General features: G+C 38.9%; 1 pseudogene; it reads right to left on the reverse strand.

Annotated features, from left to right (window-relative positions):
- Window positions 1-14646: 14646 nt before the first annotated feature.
- On the reverse strand, window positions 14647-23151 carry LOC103047775 (NLR family CARD domain-containing protein 3-like; annotated as a pseudogene).
- Between the last annotated feature and the right edge of the window lie 1171 nt (window positions 23152-24322).

Here is a 24322-nt window from a genome sequence, read left to right on the forward strand (position 1 = left end):
TGTTAAAAAAATATGTGTACAATGTCTCAACTATATACTTATATAAAAAAACTGATGAGGTATCACCTAATGTTTAAAATTATATAAGAGTTATTATTATTATTATTATTATTATTATTATTATTATTATTATTATTATTATTATTATTGTTATTATTATTATGTACTGGCATGTCAATTCTGTTGTATATTTGTATATTTACATTTATGCCACCTTTTTTCGACTAAAAGTACTTCTTATGATGGTGGTCTTTTAGGTAAAAGAATGTAACCTTATGTGAGAGTTTTGGCAGATATAAACTGTAGATGACCCAAACCCTCCTAGTCTGTTAGTTTCATGAGCTTTTACTAAAGGACAAGATATATTCCATTAGTAAATCTAAGGGGCTAAGGGATTTTAACAGGTAAACTCAATAAATGAGTGTTTATTAGCTGATGAGCTGGATCCGGTGAAAACACACAAATTTAGGACTCTGATCAGGGATAAGAAACTGCTTTAAACTTCCAACATAAAGTACTGTACTGAAATCTGGCTATCCACTACATCCAGCTTCTAGCTAACTAGTTAAGCTAGCTAAAATAATTTTCCTCCATAATAATTTACAGTAATCCTAGTCTAAAAATCACAATGACTATCACAAGCTCACAGAGGGTATGATCTGTGGGTTTTGATTTGTTTATTTTAAACCAGCTATCAGAAATAATCTCAACACAGTTTACAGGGTTAGCTCCGTTCCCTTTCTTTTAGAAAAATCGCTGTATATCCAGATATGTTTTAACGTCAGCTCGCTGCAGCCCGGACAAATCCACCTGTTTCTGATATTGGGTAGGACATCCCCCCCCCTCGGTTCCTACGCCTATGTGTGAAAGTAGAAACCAAGAAATAGCATCAAACCATGGAGAGAAATAATTTTAATGAAGAAAGTATAAGAAATGTCTTTAGAAGTTTAAATACAATCTTGCAAAATAATTCATACGCCTTGAACTGTTTCACATTTTGTCAAAATCACAAACTTGAATGTGTTTTTTTTAAGCTTTAAGTGATAGACTGACACAAAGTATTGCATAAGTGTGAAGTGGAATAAAATGATGCATGGTTTTTCAGCAATTTTCATCAAATAAAAATCTGAAAAGTGTGACATGCAAAAGTATTCTGCAACTGAAAGAACACACTTTTGTTTTCACTCAAAACACTCTCTCCCCCATGACTTTAATGCACACTTAGATTTAGAGGATAAAAGGTTTTGAACTCTTCGCATGCCAGTGTTTGCCAGTAATGATGCAGTCTATGATAAGTCACTGGGTCACAGGTAAGTTTTTTTTCTTCTGCTACAGCGGGAGTTCCGTCATCACAGACTGCAGTCACCAGGGCTTGGGACAGATTGTGTAAGGCTAGGCCAAAGCCACATCACCTGGCAAAAGAAGGCTGACAAATGACAACATGGAATATAGCAAGATAAATCATTAAATTAAACTAAATTCTAGTTAAAGTAAAAGATCAGTCAGTTCACCTTGTTTTTGTACAGCCCAAAATTAAAATAATTTGATACATTTATGGATAATACAAAAACACATTTTCTTACATCTTACATTGACTTGACTGGAGATCGTACAAACCGAGATATGTCATGTTTTATCTGCTCAACTTCATTTAATTTGTTACTATACATCCATTACTGCATTTCAGCCCTGCAACACATTTTAAAAATAATTTGGGATGGTAAAACATTTAAATCTTCATAATGCTGCCATTAATTCTCTCAATAGCAGCAGCTATTGTTCAGCACCTCCAGAAACTCCTTCTTCAAGACACTGAGAAAACTATTACAGGTGACTCTACCTCATGAAAACATTGAGATTAAAATACCAAGAAGTGTGCAGATCTGTCTTGACATTTTTTTATTAAAAATTGTTCACATATTTTGTCTTGGGGACAGGTCAGGACTGCAGACAGACCAGTCTGGAACCAATACCTCCTTTTTACAGTCATGCTTTTGTAATGTGTGCAGCATGTGGTTGAAAAAGCATTGGACATTCCCTAAAAAATAGTCAGTATATGTTGCTCTAGGATCTCAGTGTGCTTTTCTGCATTAATTTTGCATCTCAGAAGAGTACTGACACACCTTCATACCATGGCAAGCTCTGACTCTGAATTTAGTATTGCGCTTTATCATCTATACTGTTGCAAAGTACAATGGGGTACCTGGGTGATGTGACAAATTGTGCCAAACCCTAATGTCTTGTTTGAAGTGAACACTTTAATGACATTGCCAAACAGTGAGAAAAACTGTGGCCAATTTACACTGAACAAAAATATAAATGCAACACTTTTGGTTTTGCTTCCATTTTTTCATTAGCTGAACTCAAAGATGTTAGGCCTTTCTGAAACAAAAAGCCTGTTTTCCCAATTTTTGTTCACAATTGCGTCTAAATCTGTGTTAGTGAGCGCTTTTCCTTTGCTGAGATAAATCATCCACCAGTCACAGGTGTGGCATATCAAGATGCTGATAAGACACAGTGATTATTACACAGATATACCTTGGGCTGGCCACAATAAAAGGCCACTCTAATGCTGCCTTTAAGTTGTGTTGGAAATATTGTATTTACAAGATGAAAGCAAATGAACACCACCACAAACTTGTATTTATCAGTGGGAAACTTGAATTACCAGTTTACCATTTGGGGGCGTGTTTACCAGTTGGGGGTGTGTCCTGCTCCTACAGTAAATGGCAAAAACTTTGAGCTTATTAGCAATAGTTTTAAGCTGTACAAGTAAAAAAAAATGTTTAAAACATACAAGTCTTGTATGATTCACAGTTCTAATGGGATAAAAACATCACTCACCTAATGCTTGTCTTATTTGCTTAATTCTCTTGTAGTAGAGCAAAACAAACTTCCTGTTTATGGAGGCCTCGACATTAATTCGATAACGATAATTATCGCTATAAGAAATGTTTCAATAACAGTGATATCAATTTTGCGGAATTTCGATATATAACGCTATTATTTAAAGCATTTGTCATAGAAAAGGAGTTTATTACGGGACACTGGCGTCCTTTTAAGCAGAGTTATCACCACAGCACGCAGCATATGCTATGATAGGCTAGGCTCCTCATTCTGCTACGCTCTGCCCCACTGCAGAACGATGAGTGCTCCTGATGGAGATAAAGAGGTGGAACAAGCTTCCACAAGCAACAAAGCTGATGACATTATTAATAAGAGAGGGAAGAAAAATTCGGTTGTGTGGAATTGGTTTGGCTTTCGAAGGTCAGACACATTTCAGGAATCAGCTTGCTGCAACCTCTGCAGGAGAGTGGTGCCTACTAGCAGCGGTAACACATTCAATCCACCACCTCATACACGGGTGGCTGCTGTAACAGAGAGGAGGCAGGATGCAAGCGCAAGTCAAACCAATTTCAGTAAAAGTCAAAATTAAACAAAGAACAAAACACTATGGAATAAAATAAAGAAAAGGTAACTAAAACAAAACACTATGAAACAGAAGATAAACTAAAAGCAAACATGGAAAACTAAAGACAAAAAACACAGCAGGTCTGAGGCTAAACAAAACAGACAGAGTAACAGGACACGTAGAAGCAAAAAGCACTACAGAGAACAAAGGAGCACATGGGGTATTTATACACAGGCACACACTAGGGACACCTGTGGAGGTAATGAGGGGGCGGAGTTACAACTGAGAAACAAGGGCTGTGACCGAAATGGCTCCCTACTCCCTCATTAGTGTTGCGCTATGTAGGGAGATACTAATAAGTTCACTAATTAGTGTTGAAACAGGAGTGAATTTGGACACTAACTCATCATTATCATGCGCCAGCACCGGTCGCCTAAACACACACAGGTGAGAGAGGGTCGTGTTTAAAACTCCATAAACACACTGAACTGAGCTCTGAATTAAAGTTAGTGAAGCTCTGAGCTGATCATGACATCATTTATCTGTTTGTTATATTTACGCTGTTTAAAAGATGATCCTCACATTACTGAACTACATGAAGAAAACCTTAAAAATAGCAGCGTACACCGGCTCACGCTGTTGCCAGATTGGGTGGTTTCATGCCAAATGTCGAGTTGTATCTGAAATTGTCTGGAGGAAACGCTGTGATTTGACAGGTGAACAAAACTACCAGGTGTAAAGAGTTTGGAAATTTAACTCGGTGGTGTTATCTAACCCTGCAGAGACAGAGCTTTTAGTCCTGCTGATGGAAATTTGAAGCTGTGTTTATGTTCGTTATTATATGTGAGTAAGTTATTTCTTTCTTTCATTGCTTGCAAGGTTGTTTTTATGTACTGTTTTTACGTTTTTGTTTCGTGTGTCCACTGATACAAGGCACAAAACACATAATACGAATATGCAGATAAACTCATTTAAATATATTTTTTTGTAATCAGTGATATTTAAGATATTTATAATATTTTAGTTAAGATCATGTTGGAATAAACCCTGTAATATTGTTAATATGACGAACATCAGCTGTTTGGGTGGTTTTCTCAGTAATTTTGTGAATTTGAAACACGTTTTACCCTGTGAATTGGAAATCTGTGAAATCTGAATCCCACTGTAACAATCTGGCAACCCTGATGGCTCGCTGTCCTCTCCGTTTCTTCGGCTGTCTGTTGCTTAGTAGCGAGACCCGCAAAGCATTTTGGGACACATTTAGCTCGCTTAGTAAGCAGCGAAGTTTACTATAAATCATGATGCATTATGGGAGTTTTTAGTGCCCTCAAACTCACGTTCGAATCCCCCCTTATGATTCGGACACGCAAAGAAAAATGGCTGACATACTCAATAGTGCCCTAACTAGTAAATAGGGAGCCATTTCAGTCACACCCAAGGTGATAACACTAATGACTAGGGCAGGGCTAGGGCGGGGCTAAGGTGGAGACTGGACAATAACAAAACAATGCCATGTGCTTAAAAAAGCACATGGCTGGGAACACATGACAGGAAAACCGAGGGCAGGAGCACAGAAAACCAAAAGAGGAAAAAACACAGGACAGACACAGGCTAAGGTGTGACAGCTGCATTTCTGCCATATGATATACAATTTAAACACCATAAAGACATCACTAAAGCTGTGACAATCTTCTTGGATAATTTTTCACGCATAGCTATTCCAGGACCTTATGACGAGGTTAAAGAAAGATTGCTCGGGCAGCTGAAATCAGCCTCAGATTTTGCAACCACAGCTGACCTGTGGTCTAACAGAACCTCCAAACCTTACATAACCCTGACGGTTCATTTTATTAACCAAGAATGTACGCTTTTCAGTTTTTGCATCCAGTCGGTCTACTTTCTGGAGGATCACACAGGTGAGGCCATTGCAGAGGGATTGGCGGATGCGCTTGCGTCCTGGGAACTCCACGAGGACCGTCAGATCTGCATTACCACAGACAGCGGGACCAATGTCATCAAAGCTGCTGAACTGAACAGATGGACAAGACTACAATGCTTCCGGGAGTTTGGCTGAACTTTTCTGTTGGCACGTTATATGTGGTTAATCTATCATACAAGTGCCAGTTCTATCAAGATAATGTTAGATTGATATACTTTTTTGTGTGCAATTTGTGACTACTATAGAGCTGTTGCTTGCTGTGTCATTAGACTTTTATTAATGTGAATAAATTGTTGGAGTTGAGGTGCTTTGGGTTGTGTATGACTGAAGAGCATTGCACTGCATATGGCTCTACACCATACACAGACATAGATATTTCTTAGTATTGAATGGCTTATTGTTACGACTATTTTTTTCATCCCCCTAAAAAGTGATTTTATAGGCTATTCATTTATTATTCATTTATCTAAATTAGTTAATTATTAGTTAAACAAATAGCTAGTCTCTTAAATTAATTTGTGTTTTCTTGGCTTGGATGTTTACTTTACCACATCAGGTGCGAAATAAAAACAGAAAATGTAGTTAAGCAGGAATAGTTTATGTTTGCTGTAAAAATTATATAAAAAAGTGGGAAAATATTGTTAAAATAATAAATAAAAATAAGAACTAACACTGCAACATTTTCTTTCTTTCCGTAGATAAGTGGGTAGACCGAGCAGTTGGGGTCTGTAAAAAGATTGTGGCTGCCTTCTCCTTCTCATGGAAGAAGAGGAAGAACCTTGCAGCTGCCCAGGAACAGTATCATTTGCCAAAACACAAGCTCATTAGTGAGACACCGACAAGATGGTGCTCCCATCAGCAAATGGTGAAGCAGGTTCTGAAGCAGAAAAGGGCTCACAGAGGTCCTCTCAAAGAACATGAAGACCAGGGTGTGTATTACGGGGGGTATTGGGTCACAACGCCACCATTACTGAACTGAAAATAACATAGACATATACAGTCATATGAAAAAGTTTGGGCACCTCTATTAATGTTAATAATTTTTAGTTCTAAATATTTGGGTGTTTGCAACAGCCATTTCACTTTGATATATCTAAAAACTGATGGACACAGTAATATTTCAGGATTGAAATGAGGTTTATTGTACTAACAGAAAATGTTCAATATGCAAAAGTGCAAAAGTATGGGCACCCTTATCATTTTATTGATTTGAATACTCTTAACTACTTTTTACTGACTTACTGAAGCACAAAATTGATTTGGTAACCTCATTGAGCTTTGAACTTCATAGCCAGGTGTATCCAATCATGAAAAAAGGTATTTAAGGTGGCCAATTGCAAGTTGTTCTCCTATTTGAATCTCCTCTGAAGAGTGGCATATTGCTCTCAGTTTTTTGGTATTAACACTAAAAAGGCGTTGCGCAAATTTCACCCAAACAGTAAAAGGAATGATGTGCGTCTCTCTCTGTGGTCGTACTTTTCTGATTATGTAAGGATCTAATAGATTTCATCCTCTGTTAAAAAGTTATTAACGCAGAAATGTTGAATATCTTACATAAAACAAACTTTTCTATGGTCTGTCTAGGAAGAGAGGATGCCATTGTGCGTACAGTACAGACATATATTTCAAGGGGCACATTGACAGGGTACTCCGGTGTAGGTCCTCAACCATATACCATGCCTCTTTCCCCTCTGAAACTTAAAAAACTAAAATCTGAAAGTGAAAAAAAAAATTGAACCCTGAAAAAAATATATTAAACAGTGAAAAAAACTGATTCCAAAAACATAAAATTTACACCTGAAAAACATAAGATCTTTAATATCAAAATACACAAGCAAGTGAATATTAAAAAAATAAATGTTTAAAACAATTCCTGAATTGAATACAAATTATATATAAGCTGAAAAAAACATTTGATACACTTATTTTTATTTTTAACATACACTGCTCAAAGAATAAAGGGAACACTAAAATAACACATCTTAGATTTCAATGAATAAAATTTTCCAGTTTAATTCCGTTATTCATTACATAGTGGAATGCACTGAGAACAAAATAACATAAAAAGATCAATGTAAATAAAAATTATTATCCTATGGAGGTCTGGATTTGGAATCATACTCAATATCAAAGTGGAAAATCAAATGACAGGCTGATCCAGCTTCAGTGGAAATTTCTCAAGACAAGTTAAAATGAGGTTCAGTAGTGTGTGTGGCTCCACCTGCCTGTATGACCTCCCTACAATGCCAGAGAATGCTCCTGATGAAGTGGTGGATGTTCTACAGAGGAATCTCCTTCCAGACCTGGATTAAAGCATCAGTTAACTCCTGGACAGTCTGTGGTGCAGTGTGGTGTTGGTGGATGGAGCGAGACATGATGTTCTGGACTGGATTCAGGTCTAGGGAACAGGCGGGACAGTCTATAGCATCAATGCCTTCATTATGCAGGAACCTCTGACACACTTCAGCCACATGAGGTCTAGCATTGTCCTGCATTAGGAGGAACCCAGGGCCAACTGCACCAGCACAATGGGTCTGAGGATCTCATCCTGATACCTAATGGCAGTCAGGGTTCCTCTGTGAGCACATGGAAGTCTGCACTGCCCTCCAAAGAAATTCCACCCCACACCATTACTGACCCACTGCTACACTGGTCATGCTGGAGGATGTTGCAGCAGCAGAACGTTCTCCACGGCGTCTCCAGACTCTGTCACTTCTGACACATGTGCTCAGTGTGAACCTGCTCTCATCCGTGAAGAGCACAGGGCGACGGTGCACGGTGTTAGGCTGTAAGCACAAGCCCCACTTGTGGACATCGGGCCCTCATACCACCCGTATACCACCATGGAGTTTCTGACAGTTTGAGCAGAAACATGGATATCAGTGACCTGCTGGAGATCATTTTGCAGAGCTCTTGCACTGCTCCTCCTCCTGTTTCTCCTTGGACAAAGGAGCTGCTACTGGGTTGTTGCCCTCCTACGATCCCCTCCATGTCTCTTGGTGTACTGCCTTGTCTCCTGGTATCTGCTCCATGCTCTGATTTGGCCCCATCGGGTTCCACCTGACTGCAGTTTGTTGTCGTAACTGACTTGATTGGGCAAATGCTCACTTTCGACGGTGTCTGGCGTCTCTTTACAGATGAATCTTGTTTTTCACTGTATGGGGCAGATGTCGACCGCATGTATGGCAGCGATTTGGGTGTGGGTGAGCGATTTGATGATGTCAATGTTGTAAATCGAGTGGCCCATGGTGGTGTGGGTGTTATGGTATGGGCAGGTGTTATCAACAACAAACACTGGATGGAATTTTGAATGCACAGAGATACTGTGATGAGATCCTGAGGCCCATTGTTGTGCCATCTAGGACCATAACCTCATGCTGCAGTATGATTATGCATAGCCCCTTTTCCCTATATTTAACCAAACCTTAAATTTTTCAAGCTAAATAAACAACCAACAAAAGAAATGGATATAAAGCTGGTAGTAACCCAGCTGGCCACCAATGTGTAAAGAATTGTTCACTGTTTGGTCATTATGTCAGTTGACAAAAAAATTATGTCAGAATAGCGTCTAAAAGGTATTTATTTTGGGTTTGGTAGCAGTGTTCTACCAGTGTCCAACTAAAGCTGAGTTTTAATGGACTGGAGCGTTTCTTTTACTCAGTAACATATAACAGATTTTAATTAAATTCGATTATCTAATTTTTCAGTGACAATTTGTGAAAGAAAAAAAAATATTTATAAAATAATAAAATATAAGTCACATTTCCCTGAATTTATTTTGTATGAATGAGTCCAAAACCAAACATACGCAATAAACTATATGTAAGAGCTCTTTAACCTTAAAACCTAATTTGTACTCTAGGAATAGATCCTTTAATCTTGAAGGCTCCTGTTTTTATGAGGGGTTTTACTACACACTGTTACGCAATCATCATGAAAACAGACATTGTCAACCGAGACAAGATAAAAAATCACTGGGAGAACGAACTTGACTCTGAAATCTCAGTAGACTCCTGGACTGACGCTTTAAAAAGAGTAAACAGTAGCACGTCTTGTGCAAGACTAAACCTCATTCAGTTTAAAGTTGTCCATCGCTTGCACTGGAGTAGAGCAAGGATTGCTTCCATTTACCCAAATATTGATAGCAAGTGTGTCAGATGTCATACTAATGTAGCAGATTTGACTCACATGTTTTGGTCCTGCCATCTGTTAACAGGCTATTGGTATGATATATTTGAGGTACTGTCAGAGGTCTTTGGAGTCGCTTTACAGCCATGTGCAATGATGGCACTATTTGGGGCACCAAACAAAGAAGAAAATTTAACTAGGAACCAACAGAATATTATAGCATTTGTTTCTCTGCAGGCACGAAGGCAAATTTTACTTAATTGGAAGTCAAGTGCGCCACCTACTGTCGATCGGTGGTTGAAAGATGTAATGCAATTTCTGCACTTGGAAAAGATCAAATTTGCTATAAGGTGCTCAGACAAATTCCAATCTGTTTGGGAACCCTTTCAATCATACTTTAATGGCCTACAAGAGCTCCCACAGGCATCGCAATAAATTAAAAAGATTCGATGGACTTCGTCTTACAATTTGAGAACACTAAAAGGCACACTTTGTTGATCACAAAGACCTCTGAAGGCAGATTGAGCCATTTATTTGCTGTTTTAATTTGTTTATTTTGTCATCTACCTATGTCTACCAAACACAAAACTAAGGTCTACTGAAGGTACGGTTTCTGATAATTTGTTGTTATTATTATCATTATTTTTGGGTCCAGTCTGGGAGGGATGGGAGGGATGGGAGGGGGGTGGGTTTTTTTGAGTGCGGAAAAAAAACAAAAAAAACGAAAAATCTTTTGTAAACATAATGACAATGTACTGTTTGTATATCTGATTTTTCAATAAAAATATCTATAAAAAAAAAGGAATAGATCCTTTAGAAAATGTTTGTAAATGTTGGAAAATGTTCAGAACATTCTTTGAACCATTTGCACTCTGAAAAAATAGAAGGAAAAATACAAAAATTACTATTTGGCCAACAACAACAAAAAAAATTTTAAACTGTTCCTAGACAGATTTAGAACAGTTGCAGTCATTTCGCTCTCGCTTACTCTCAAACATGATGCTGCCACAGACTAGCAGGAGAATCATTAAACAGAGTTAATAGTACGAAGGCAGCTGGAGCTAGCTGCAATGTATAGCTATCAAACCTATCCATTCCTTTGCATCCGATCATCTGAGCCTTGCACTCTCCTGCCTGTGCATTTCTATAGGATCTGTGTGTTTTAGCCGTAAAGCAGCTACTATTGTCAAACTGTTACGCTTTTCTTAAAGGGGCAGCACTAAATTAAGGTAAAGTACAGCTGGGTTACATCTACCCTACTTTTTTTATTAACTCTGTTACACCATTTTTTTTAAACATGGGGTAACAGGTTGTTTTCAAATAAACTTAATCCCTGTTGAAACCACCCAACTAATAATTACTGATGTATTAATCCATGCTTAGAAATAATTGGTGCCACATATTTCATTAAAAAATCGATGAACAAACCATCAATTAATTCAAGATAAATATTTTTTATTACATATCCCTCTAAATATTTTTTTCATTTCTTGAAAAAAAAAAAACTTTTTGGATTTCATAAAAAAGTGTAATAAACGATTTGAGACAGGATGCACGAGGAAAGGTTTTCTTTGGAGCTTTGTACATACTCATCGTTCGGACAGGCAGAAAACAAGAAACAGGCAGACAGATACAGCACAGGCAAATCGACAATCCAGGTCCTAGAACAAGCAACGTGTCACACAAAAATGCAGCAGAAATGACAATGCTCAGATCTCAGGAAACATAAGTAACACATTTGCCAACACCAAGATACAAGCCGTTTCTTAGTACAGAGTTCACAAGTTTAGACTTCCATTCTGTGCCAGTAGGGACTAGGCAAGTATTACTTGCAAGTGCATACTTCTGAGGATGGGAGGACGCGGGACTTTTATTCTGTAATTGGAACAGCTGCATACTTAATGACGTCTCCCTCTCAGGGGAGCAGGGCCGCCGCTCTGCATACGCAGACAACGCAGCCAGCGTTAGGCCTCAACCATTTTGCAGTTGCAGGGAGCCAAATTGACTGAGAATGAAATGTGTTGAAATTATGACATTATTAAATTTAAAACCCAATGTGAATTATTTATGATACGCTCATCTTTTTTGTCTTTAAACATTGCATGGGGCACCTACTCTACTACTTAAAAGCGGCACGTTATTATTTTTGTGCATAATATAATGCCCCCACCCCTATTGCCTGAAATGGCACGGCTCGGTTTGCTCTGTTGGTTGTTGCCAGATGTGACATTTTCCAGTCAAATAAATAATCAAAAAATGCATGGAGGCGCTAAATCTTGCGCATGTTTAACCATTTTTAAAGTGTATGTGGCCATTCTATACAAAAACTTGTCCAGTGCAATATTTGTGTAAGTTAAAAACTCCCTGACCAGTTATGCTTAGGGCCTCCAAAACCTTAGCAGCGGCCCTGCAGGGGAGTGAAAAACGCTGTTCCTAAAACGTAGGAGCACATTTTCACACAGCCGCTCCCTAACAAACAAACCATGTATCTCGTATCTGAAGTCTAAACCACTACATTCTCGCTTAAAAATAACTTCAAACTTTATTTTATCACACAGCAGCACTATTTTGAAAGTACTTTCTCCTCCGCTGATAATACTAATTTCTAAGCGGAACAGTACTTGTGCTGAGACTGACGACATTTCCCGAGTCCACAAGAACACAAGTACAGACAAGAGCACAGATTGAGAAATGACTACAGTCAGCTGTTTAAAAGCAGTTTTCATTAGTTCCTTAAACAGCTGCAGCTGTCTCATATCAGGCCTCAGGTAAGGGGCAGAGCCTAGCCACAGCACACTAGAGCACATTTTACATGAAAGATCTATATATTTTAGAACAATTTCTTTTTGTTTGGTTTTCTAAACTGAGGAGCTGTTGAGTCCAGACAAAGGCTGTATTCGGAATGGTATACGACTATACTGCCTACTGCACTAGTATGTACTGCATACTACACACTGCCCAGTATGTAGTATTCAGTACTACAACACTTTTGATTGTGGTACCCTACGCGGTCGTGACACACCAGTCAGTGCTCTGTAGTGCTCTGAATTCCTCAGAGTGAGTTGTAAACAGAAAGAACATGAAAAATTTCCTATCTTTCCATTATTAAAACGAATATGTGTGCAATTGCTGCTTTTATTTTAGAGTTTAATGTAAGCGCAGTTAACACAATTCAATTTCATTTAGCAGCAGCAGCCCCCACAACCCAAGTAAGTTCCAGTTATTTATTTATTTATTTATTTAAATATGTTTTCCTATTTATTTTCCTATTACTATTTTCATCCATGTATAACTACCAACAAGAAGAAAACATTTAAACAAACTCTCATTTATATTTACACAATCTCAACAATAAAAGAATATAGAGACACGTTGCACAAGTGAAACAATTTTATTAATTTGTATTCAAATCATTCCCTTATTTAAAAGAAAATATGTATTGAAACTGAGGGAATTATATATTTAATTAACATAACAATTTATGAAAACTGAGGGAATTACTTTAAATTAACAGAACAATTAATTAAAACTGAGGGAATTGTTTATTAAATTAACAGAACAAATTAGTGGAATTACTTATTAAATAAAGAGAACAATTTATTAAAACTGAGGGAATTTTTTACTACATTAAGTTAGGTAATGGCTCACTGCTGCAGCACACAGCGGAGGGTCACAGCGGTGGAGAGCGCTCGGCCGCGGCAGCGGAGGGGCTCGGCAGCGGAGAGCCATTACTTTCTTAATAATTCCCTTAATTTAAAAAAATATATATTCCATAATTTAAAAATCTCTCGCACTCGCCACCATCTTGTTTTTTTCTGAAGCGAGCTGGAAAAGCCAGTCGCAGTGCATGTTGGGATGCAGTACACCATGAAGATAGCTCTCCATGCACACTGCTAAATCAGAGTGGAGTAGTACACCATCCGGGTACCTGTAGTGCACTACAGATTCTCAGTTTGGTCGCATACTGTATACTGCATACTAGCTTTAGGCAGATTTAGTTAGCAAGTAGTATGTAGTATGCCATTCCAAATACAGCCCAATCTCCACAGCACCAATGGACCTGTCAGTCTTCATGGACACACAGATAGGTATTGAGATGCCCAGGCTTTCCTGCTGTTCTGGACTGGAATAATAAAAAAACACACACACACACATTCTCTGCACTATTCATATACTGTTTATTTAGATTGATTAAACTTGTAATTAAAAAATCTTATTCCATTCACAATAATAATAATATATTACAAAATAAAGTAATAGTCTAACCCTAAAAGGTGGAACTGTTGTCCGTTTACATTGCTCAGAGAGGTTCATACTGCTGTATGTATGTAGCAATACCTGTAATACTCAAAAGATATTTCCTGTGCATACTAAGGGATTAAAACAAACCAAAACCAAGAAAATACAATTTAACCAAAAATATGAACATATAGTACACAATATGTACACAACAAATGAGAATTAAATAAGTAAACAATATAGACAAACATTTATAATTGACCAAGAACCAGGGAGTATTTTGTGCTATAGGAGCTGTTGGTTTTTAGTCTGCTTCCTTGTTTACTGTTCTAATAACAGCTATAAATATGAGATTGTGAAAGCGAAGTCCCACATGGCCCCATTGACAAGTTGTTTAAATGTTCTTGTTAAGCCACTAAATGTTGAAAAGGGAGGAACTCTTTCAGTTGTAAATCCACAAACTTTATCATCTTATGTTTATTGTCATTTGTTATGTTTAACCGATTTACTGCATTATGATATATTTCAGTAACACTGACTTGTTTGTTTATTCCACAGTACAAGACTGGAAAAATCCCAGTCTTCTAAGACTTCCACCTGAACTGAAAAATGCTGTGGCATGCACAGACATTTTGGGGGGCAAGTGCTCAGGGGGGAAAAAGGGCACTTTTTAGTGCACGTGGAACACTTCATTATAATAAAAATTACATGCACATGTTGAATGAAATTTGACTTTTATTTGTAACATTCTCTAAACGTGAGTTTTCAGTGGAAAAATGTCACACCACCAACTGATAAAATACATAGTAGTTTGGTGCTGTATGAGACATATTACTGCACAACTAAATGATTTCACGTTGGGCTTAGAGGGCAAACGGTAGGATTTTACTTGATGTGTATTTTACCTGGCTGGTGGGACACGGGGGGAGAAGAAGCCCTGTTGCCGTGCGTGCTGTGCTGAAAACTCGCTGAACTGAACTGATGCTGCAGCATCTAGTGTGCCTTGCGCGTGACCACGGAAGAGAGATGTCGGGTGTGTGCGAGCTGATTTCAGGGCATTCTGTTTTCGCTCGTTTTTAATCGCTCAGGTTTTCAAAAGATCATTTCAAACCGGCCTCAGTAAAATCTTAATAAAAAACAAAAACGAAGTTTCAAAAGGGCACTTTGGTTGATAAAGGGCAGAGTTGGTGGTGCTTTAGCACCACCTGATGTCTATGTCTGCACGCCTCTGTTGCTCATATTATTATTTCTTGAAGTCTGTAACATCCTTTAGTCTGAAGATCCAAAAGCAGCTTGCGTCCTCTCATGATTTGGTCATTCCCATACAAATCCAGCTTTCTCAGACATGAGGAAACAGATTTCAGAGCTGAAGCCAGAGCAGTGCAACCCTCATCTGTGATATTACACTGTTGCAACCTACAAAAAAATACAATGACACTCTTAAATTTCTCAGTTCAGAACACACAGAATAGTTCAGCTTTAACTTTGTCAACACTGAATGATTAGTTTTAATTCTCGAAGCAGTACTGTACATAGTGTAAATCACCTCTAGCTGTGTGTGACATGACTGTATACAAACCAAAATCTTCTGCAAAGGGTAAAGTTACATCAAAGACAAAATCTTTTTTTTTAAATTATATAGAGCTTATAATGTCTTCGTTTTGCTACGTTTCATTAACATCGCAACATTAATATTTGTTGCTAGCTATGAATGCAAATATACTGAGGTCAAGTGCTAGGTCAATAGACCTCAAACTAAATTTAATTTACAGTCATTTCAGTTCCTGCCTGACTACAAATAAGTTTAAGATATAAGATGTTTATAAGTGTTAGGTCTTGTAGGAATGTATTCATTCAAATTGGGCTTAAAGAAATAGAACTCTAATACTGAATTACATAAATCATAAATAATTAATTAGTGAATATTAAAACAAAGTGTTACAAGTTAAGTGAAGAACCTTTAAATATTTAGTTCATTTCTTGAAAAAACATATTTTTGGATTTTTATAAAAAGTGTAATAAACACTTTAAGGCAGTATGCATTAGTAAAGGGATTTTTTTGGAGCTTTGTTTATACTCATTCAGACAGGCAGAAGCCAAGAAACAGTGATACTGATACTGAATAATACTGAATTATATAAATCATAAATAGTTCATTAGATAACATTAAAACAAATTGTTACCAGTTAAGTGAAGAACCTTTACTAAGGAGCCAGGTCATGTGTGGTTTGGATGTCCTTACCTTAGTATCTCCAGTTTACAATGGGAATTCTTCAGTCCAGCAGAGAGCAACTTTACTCCTGAATCTCCTACATTATTCCAAGACATATCCAGCTCTTGCAGAGTAGAGGATTTTGAGCTAAGGATTGAAACCAGATCTGCACAGCTTTTCTCAGTCAGTTTACAATCCTTAAGGCTGCAGAAAACACATATTTTTAACATTAGTTCAACTATTCAACCTCTAATATATTATGAGAGTTGTAGAGTTAAATAATAAATGCACTAGTTATTTCTGTGGACAGCTGAAGAGTAGTCAAACATTAAAAACTGCAGTTAACAGGCACAAAAAGACTGATTACAGGCTGTTTAGTGCAGCAAGCCAAAGAAACAATGCACATATTAGGTTATTGTAATAGGAAACTTGCTAGGTTATTTACTTGTTTAGCTAACTTTAAACTTAGGCAGAAGTAGCAGTTATTATTAGCCATTTCTTACTTATTAAGTTTATTAAGTTTAGTTCACTATTACAGACAGTTTGGCCGATATATGATTATGATTTTAAAAAAGTATTAAACTAAATTATTTTAAAACCTGTATAAAGAGACATCCCTTGTTTATGAACTTATTTTTTGTAATTCTTTCTGACTTTATTGTAAATTATAGCTACAACAAATATTTTCTTCATATTTCCTCCTTTATTAATAAAATCATAAAATAATCACTAATCAGTGTTAATTATCAATCCCCCTATACTATACCACCTGCCCTAAATAAAAATCAGCTTACTTTGACACTTTTAACGTTTCTCATTATCATATACATATATATATATATATATATATATATATATATATATATATATATATATATATATATATATATATATAGTTAGACTAGATAAACAAATGATTACAACTGCAGAAAAATACCCATATATTGCATTGTTTGCTAATCAACAAGTAAAAAGGTTTCCAAAAATTTAAAGAGATTGAGGGTTTTAAAGGGCACGTGATTCAGAGAATCACCCGTGCTAAATATTCTGAGATACAGTATCTAGGAGTTTTTTGTTTACTTCTAATGTGTGAATGTATTCAGCATTACTTACTTAGCTGTTCTGCATTGTGCAACTACAGGCAGCAGCGAATGAAGAACTTTATCCGAACTGCCATATCTCTCCAGAATAAATTCATCCATGTTCACTTCTGATGTCATCAGAACAAAGACCACAGCGGACCACTGTGAAGGAGAGAGCGTTCTTGCTTTCAGCCCTCCAGATTGCAAGTACTGTTGGATTTCCTTAACTAGAGAATTGTCACCCAGTTCATTCAGACAGTGGAAAAGACAAATGGATTTCTCTGTAGGGGGATTCACTCCAATCTTCGTCTTGATGTACTGAACTGTTTTCTCCTTGTTGTATATGCTACTTTCTCTATGTTTTTCCAAGCTTTGCAACAAAATCTGGTTGGACTCCAGTGAAAGACCCAGAAGAAAGCGAACAAAGAGATCCAGATGTCCATTCTGACTCTGTAGTGCTTGATGTACAGCACTCTTGTGAATATGTGAGAGTGACAATTCTGTTCCCAGCAATACTCTCAGTTTAGAGGAATAATTCTGTTTCAGAACATTCTTCTTCTGGTTTATGAAGGTCAGGTGCACATATAGAGCTGCGAGATGTTCCTGAATGCTCAGGTGAACAAAGCAGAAAACTTTACTGTGAAGCAGCTCAGATTCCTTTCTGAAGATCTGTGTACACACACCAGAGTAGAGTAAGGCTTCTCTGATATCAATTCCACACTCCCTGAGATCTTCATCATAGAAGATCAGGTTTCCTTTCATCAGCTGCTGAAATGCCAGTTGTCCCAGTTTGAGGAGCATTTCTTCATCAGTGTGCTGCTGGTTCTTCTGGTACTTTTCTCTGATGATTTGTGTCTGAATGATGATGAAGTGTGTGTACATTTCAGTCAGGGTTTTGGGGATCTCTCTGTTCTGAGCTTCATTCAGTATTTTCTCCAGAACTGTGGCTGAAATCCAGCAGAACACAGGGATTTGGCACATGATGTAGAGGCTTCTTGATGTCTTCAGGTGTTTGATGGTTCTATCAGCCAGGCTCTGATCACTGATCATCTTCCTGAAGTACTCCTCCTTCTGTGGGTCACTGAAGCCTCTTACCTCTGTCACTCGATCCACACACTCAGAGGGGATTTGATCAGCTGCTGCCGGTCAGGAGGTTATCCAGATCAGAGCAGAAGGAAGGAGATTCCCCTTCATCAGGTTCATCAGCAGAACCTCCACTGATGCTGATTCAGTGACATCACACAGATTCACTCCGTTCTGAAAGTCTAGAGCTAAACGACTCTCGTCTAAACCATCAAAGATGAACAGAGCTTTGTCTGAGCTGGAGATTTCCATTTCTTTTGTCTTCTTGAAACATTCATGAAGGAGATCCATCAGACTGAGTTTCTGGTCCTTCATTAAATTCAGTTCTCTGAAGGGAAGTGGAAATATGAAGTGGAGATCCTGATTCGCTTTGCCTTCAGCCCAGTCCAGAATAAACTTCTGCACAGAGACTGTTTTTCCAATTCCAGCGACTCCTGTTGTCAGTACAGTTCTGATGGGTTTGTCTTGTTCAGAGAAGGGTGTAAAGAGGTCATTGCATTTGATTGGTGTTTCTTCTGTTAATGTTTTCCTGGATGCTGCCTCCATCTGTCTTACCTCATGTTCCTTATTAATCTCTCCACTGCCTCCCTGTGTGATGTAAACCTCAGTGTAGTTTGCATTAAGAAAGGTTGTGTTTTCCTGATTTGGTATCACTTCTTTTAAACACTTAAACTCTTGTTTCATATTTAATTTTATGTTCTCCTGATGTTGTTTAGCAGATGATGGGTCAGATCTAAGAGACAGTGGTAAAATCAAAATGACATGAGGAATATTTTAATTTGAATATACAACAATTGTGGGACAGTATGTAAGCATTTCTTAGTATTCTAAAGTATTTAACAACCTATACCAGCCCTGTCAGGCTGGCCATGTATGATGTCTGTGGGGGGAGGTACCCCCTCGAAAAACGGGTGGCTGAGCAGCAGAATGTCATTCAAAGTTACCTATCTCTTCTTGCTTGATGCGAGAAGTGTGGAGAGGAATTAGTGCCAAATTGAAAAGCAAACATTACCATTGAAAACTGTAAATGTATGCATTTGTTTTCCACACTAACATGCAGAATAAATGCCAAAATGAAATGCAAAACTATTACAATACATTTTACTGCACTTGATCTCTTTATTAAAAAACAATACACAATAATTTACATTTTCAAAGCCAAACACTGAATTCATGTTAAAATTCGACACAAACCTCATTAAAGCTGAACAGCATTGTATTCCACTGTGTGGGGCTGCAAAATCAGCAAATCACAATGCGCAAGATTACATTTAGTGTAGGAGCAACACAATATTCATACCAACGTGAAATATGGTTGCCCTATGGGGTACATTTTTATATCTGCCGAACATAGTGTGTGTGCATTTGACAGTGGACAGGGTGCTCTGAACTGAACAAAAATAAAGCCCCATACTTCTAAAGAGTAAGCCGCAACTGCGGGCTCTAAACACTGATCCCCCAGCTGTGGAAGAGGGTTGTGTGTCTGGCAAACACATTTTCCTTCCCCCAGGAGCGAGTTAGGTTGCTTGCGAGGCTCTCTTGCCCAGGCAGGTTTGAGGCAACGCTGGTCAACTGCTGTGTTGATCCTCTGGTACAGCTGGTTTTCTGACCCATGCACCTCCACTCTCAGCTTTGGCTTTAGCTGGTGGTCTGGACTGTGCCGTGGGTTGCTGTGGAATCTTGTAGCCAGATAAAGGAAGTGCTACTGCTTGTGCAATGGATAGACAGGGTGCTGAGGCAGATGGTTGGTTGGAAATTGCTGGGAAGACAGGATCTGCAGCAGTTTGGACAGTCCATTCACATCTATTTCTGCATAGTCCCGCGTAGCTGGTGAGGATCATTCCACCATGCACGCAGGGAATAAGGGAAGAATCTGCTTATCCACACACTTCACCCTGGGAAAGCTTTTGCCATTATACCGAGAATTGGCCTGGGCTATGGAATGCCCAGTTTATTCTGCAGGGCACTTGCAAATTTTGTGCAGGCTCGCACCAGTAGCTGGTACTCATTGCAGAATCCGACATGGAGGGACTGCCATAATTTGGACCCATGGGGGCTTGTGCGTTTTGGGTGTATTGCAGCCCGAGGCACTTATTACAACAGGGGTAAGTTTCCCTAGGAGAATTATTGTTTCCACATGAGCATACTCCTCTCTCTCACTAGGGAAGAAGCAGAAGTAATTTTGTAAGAGCTAATGTTTGGCAACAAACTGGTCAATAGCACAAAAGACATGGTTCAGCATACTTTGTTGACTAGCGAGTTACACTGAGTGTTACATTGAGTGTTACACTGAGTGTCGAATTAGGATTTATCTCCCGGTGAGCATGTTATTAGCTCTGCTCTGTGGACAGTAGCATCTGCTACTTAGAGAGAAAAGTTTAAATGACATTCTGCCTCTCGGGCCCCTGTTTTTATAGGGTATGCTTCACAGAAAACACTGAGACAAAACACCAACACTTCTTTTTTGTTCAGTAAAATTCAAATAGTTTAAAGCCATCCAAGCTTTAATGTCATTAAGGCATAAAAGAAGTGGTTCCTGAAGTATACTCCTAAGTTACAAACGAGTTTAAGTATGTAATATAAAGTAATCTTAGAAAGTAAGGTTTTCGGGGTAAGCTTGTAATTTTATGAATATTCTAATATGAGAAGTTACAAATTACGTTGAATTACAAACCTTAAAATGCACCCATACATTGCATTCTGTACCAAAGGAATGATCTGTGCAGAATATTCCCTTTTATACTGCATTATCCAAATTCCTCTTATACTGTATGATATAACGTTCACATGTATAAGTATAAAATAAAACATTAAACAAATACTGAACTGCCTCCACCCCAGAAAAGATGGCGATGAATGAAATCCCCTGATTGGAGGAGAGCAGCCGTTACCTGATTCCAGATACAGGATCTACACCTTCAAACTGTAGTGGATAATCCATAGACTTGTCACTCTTTATGGACACACAGCTGGCTACTGCAGACTCTGATCTTTCTTGTTGGATTGGACTGGAAACAACACACATCAGCATTTCATGATTTGCTAATTCAATATAATAAAATGCTTAGTTATTGTAATAAAGATATTAATGGATTATGATGGTAAATCATAATCTTATTTACAGATAACTCAGCATCTATTGTTTAACAGTTTTATTTAATTAATTAATTAATAATAATAATAATAATAGTAATAATACATGCATTAGAATTTTAAACAAGTGCAATATTAATTTAAAACACCCTTTATAATTTATTACAAATAATTTACATGAATTTACAATTTACAATAACTATTAGTTCTCTTCTGGCATACATAGTGTAGTTTATTACAGCATTAAGAACTTCTAAACAGCTGCAGGTTTTAAATCATAGTTTTCCCTTTTTAAACAAATCAACACTGAAAATATAGAATTACACATCAAAAAGTATACTGAATGTGTCACAATAGGGCTAAGTACTGAAGAGACTAATAACTTGAGGAGCTGTTACCTGAGTCCAGATACAGAATCTCCACCTTCAAACTGTAGTGGATAATCCATAGACTTGTCACTCTTCATGGACACACAGCTGGCTGCTGCAGAGTCTGATCTCTTCTGCTGGACTGAACTAAAAAACAACAAAAATACAGTGCTGTAAAAAAAGTATTTGACTTTAAGACAAAACATAGAACACTGATGAACTTTCTCAGGAGTGATTGGCCCACCAAAATTACTCCAAAAGGGCATGAACAACTCATCCAGGAGGTCAGAAAAAAGAACCCAGAACAAAATATAAAGAACTGCAGGCCTCACTTGCAGTAAAGGTCAGTGTTAATGATTTCGTAATAAGAAAGAGACTGAACTAAAATTCTCCATGGGGGAGTTCCAAGGCAAAAAACACTGCTAACCAAAAAGAACACAACGGCCCATCTCACATTTGCAAACAGTGCACACCGTACACTGATGTAGCCAGGTGGTGAATTGAGAATACACCTTTAAAATGTGTGTCTGTAACTTTAAGAAACACAATCAGAACTGTTGTCACCCTGAGAGAGGAAAGGGAGGAGCTAAGAGCATGGTAGAGAAGGAGGCTCAAGCTGCAGTGAATGGTGGTGCTCCAGTTTAGGATCCATCCAGAGCCATCCTAATGAAATAAGAGGTAAAAATCAGGAAATACTGAACAATATAAGGTTTAGTTGGCCTATAACAGTAGTAGATGCCTATATTGCCTTTCTAAACATGTATTTTGAATGAATCACAACCAGATGCGGGCAGATGGCATTGTTTTAGTGGGGTAGTGTGCTCCTCGTGTTCAAGCCTTGTATTTTTCTGGGTTACAGAAGCTGTTTATCCAAGTTCTCTTAAAGAAATGCTCAAGTCTTGTTGAGTAAAGCTGAGTAAATCGAGGTGAGCTTAAAAACAAATATTAAAAGAGCTCTGTTAATGGTATTAATGTGGTATTAATGTTATTTATCTACTTTCTGTAATTAGTGCCACTACCAAATACTGTACTGTGTTCTTAGTTAGGGTTTTTACAGTGTATTCATTTTTATTTTTATTGTTTGGAGTACAATTTAATCAGAATAAAATACCCAGAAAAAGTTATTTTGTCATTTGGTGTGCGTCCTTTCCCCGGTGACAAAAATTGGAACCAGGAGTGCGGTTTCTGATAGTTTGGTTAGGTTTCTTAGGTAATACATTAGAACACAGTACAGTTGTTTGGTAGTGGTGAAGTGTCGCAGGTTTGAGAGGGAGAGAGTGGAACCAGGACCTGGTGGTGGTGATAGAGGACCTAGTGACCAGACGTCGGACTGCAGACGGAGTTGCAGTGTCACGTGGTCCCTGTCTGTTCTCATGTTTCTGTGTTTATTTACCTTTTCTGGCCCTGTATCATGTCTGTGTTATATCCCCACGTGACCTGTGCTCCTCTGTGTCTCCTGTCTTAGTAGTTTTCCACTCACCTGTGTTCATTTGTAGCTTCGCCCCTTAGTCCCAGGTGTTTCCTGTTTCCCGTGTTTGTCCACCACTAATTAAAGTCCGTGTTCCCTTCTCTCGTGTCGATCCTTGTACGTTTTTACGTCTGTTAGTGGTCCTCGTGTTTTTCTGTTATGCTCAGTCCTGGTTTCCTTGTTAAGTTTATTCCATGTTTATTTTGTGTTCATTTTTGTTAATAAATGTTTGTATAGTTTGCGTTTGCGTCCGCCTCCTCGTCCTTCCCGCACCCAAACTGACAGAAGGATCGACCAATAATGGATGCAGCAAACCCTTGGCTCGGGTCCAGGATGGCCATCCGTCGTGCCCCCTTAGGCACCCTGGCGCAGGAGACCCCGAGGCACCGAAGCCGGAGGAAGCCTCGGGGTAAGCGCTCTAAAGGGTCCCGCCTGCCGGAAGAAGTACCCTTCATGGGGGAGGATTTTCTTGGGGGGGCGCTACGGGTTGGTGCGGTGAGCCTCGGGTCTCTTCCCGTGTTAGGCAGTAGCCATGAGTACCCGAGGCAGGTGACGCGCAACCCGTGGGACTACCTGGGATGTGCACCCAGTAGCTCCGAGGAGGAGGAGGAGCTCTACCCCGCACCAGCCCGCACTCCATTGCCGTTTCCCTCAGGGGCTGTACTCTACCCGGCTCTCGGTCGCACAGCTCCCAAGGCCATCCCGACTCCCATGATGCACGTGGCCGAGACGCCGCGCTCCGTGACTCTCGCGGCTGCTAAGCCGCGCCCTGTGACTCTCGCGGCTGAGATGCCACGCTCCGTGACTCCCGTGGCTCATCCGCGCTCCTCGACTCCTGCCACCCCTGAACCTGCATATGCTGCTCCCACAGCCCTGGAACCTGCATACACTGCAGCACCAGCAGCACCAGCAGCTCCAGCACCAGCAGCTCCCGCTGCCCCTGTGCCCGCTCCCAGAACAATGTTTGGCCCCAGGCCCCGTGTTTCTAGGCCTGCCCCGAGGCCTCCAGACTTTGCCCCCAGTAATGTGCCCAGGCTAACCCCACAGACTTTAGCTGGTCCTGGGCACTCTCTTGTGTTTTTTGTACCTCTCTCTCTCCCTGTCCTAATTCCTAGCTCTGTTTATGTCCCTGTACCCGTTTCTGTCTCTGTCTCTGTTCCCGTTCCTGTCACCGTGTTTGTTTCTGTCCCAATTAATGTTTTCATCCCGGTCCCCTTGCCCAGTAATGTCCAGTCCCCATTTCCAGTAGAGTCCCCGGTCCAGTCTTTTGTCACTTCACCTGTCCAGTCTCCGTCTCC

This window comes from Astyanax mexicanus, chromosome 3, assembly GCF_023375975.1.
Source record: "Astyanax mexicanus isolate ESR-SI-001 chromosome 3, AstMex3_surface, whole genome shotgun sequence".
Classification (NCBI taxonomy): Eukaryota; Metazoa; Chordata; class Actinopteri; order Characiformes; family Acestrorhamphidae; genus Astyanax; species Astyanax mexicanus.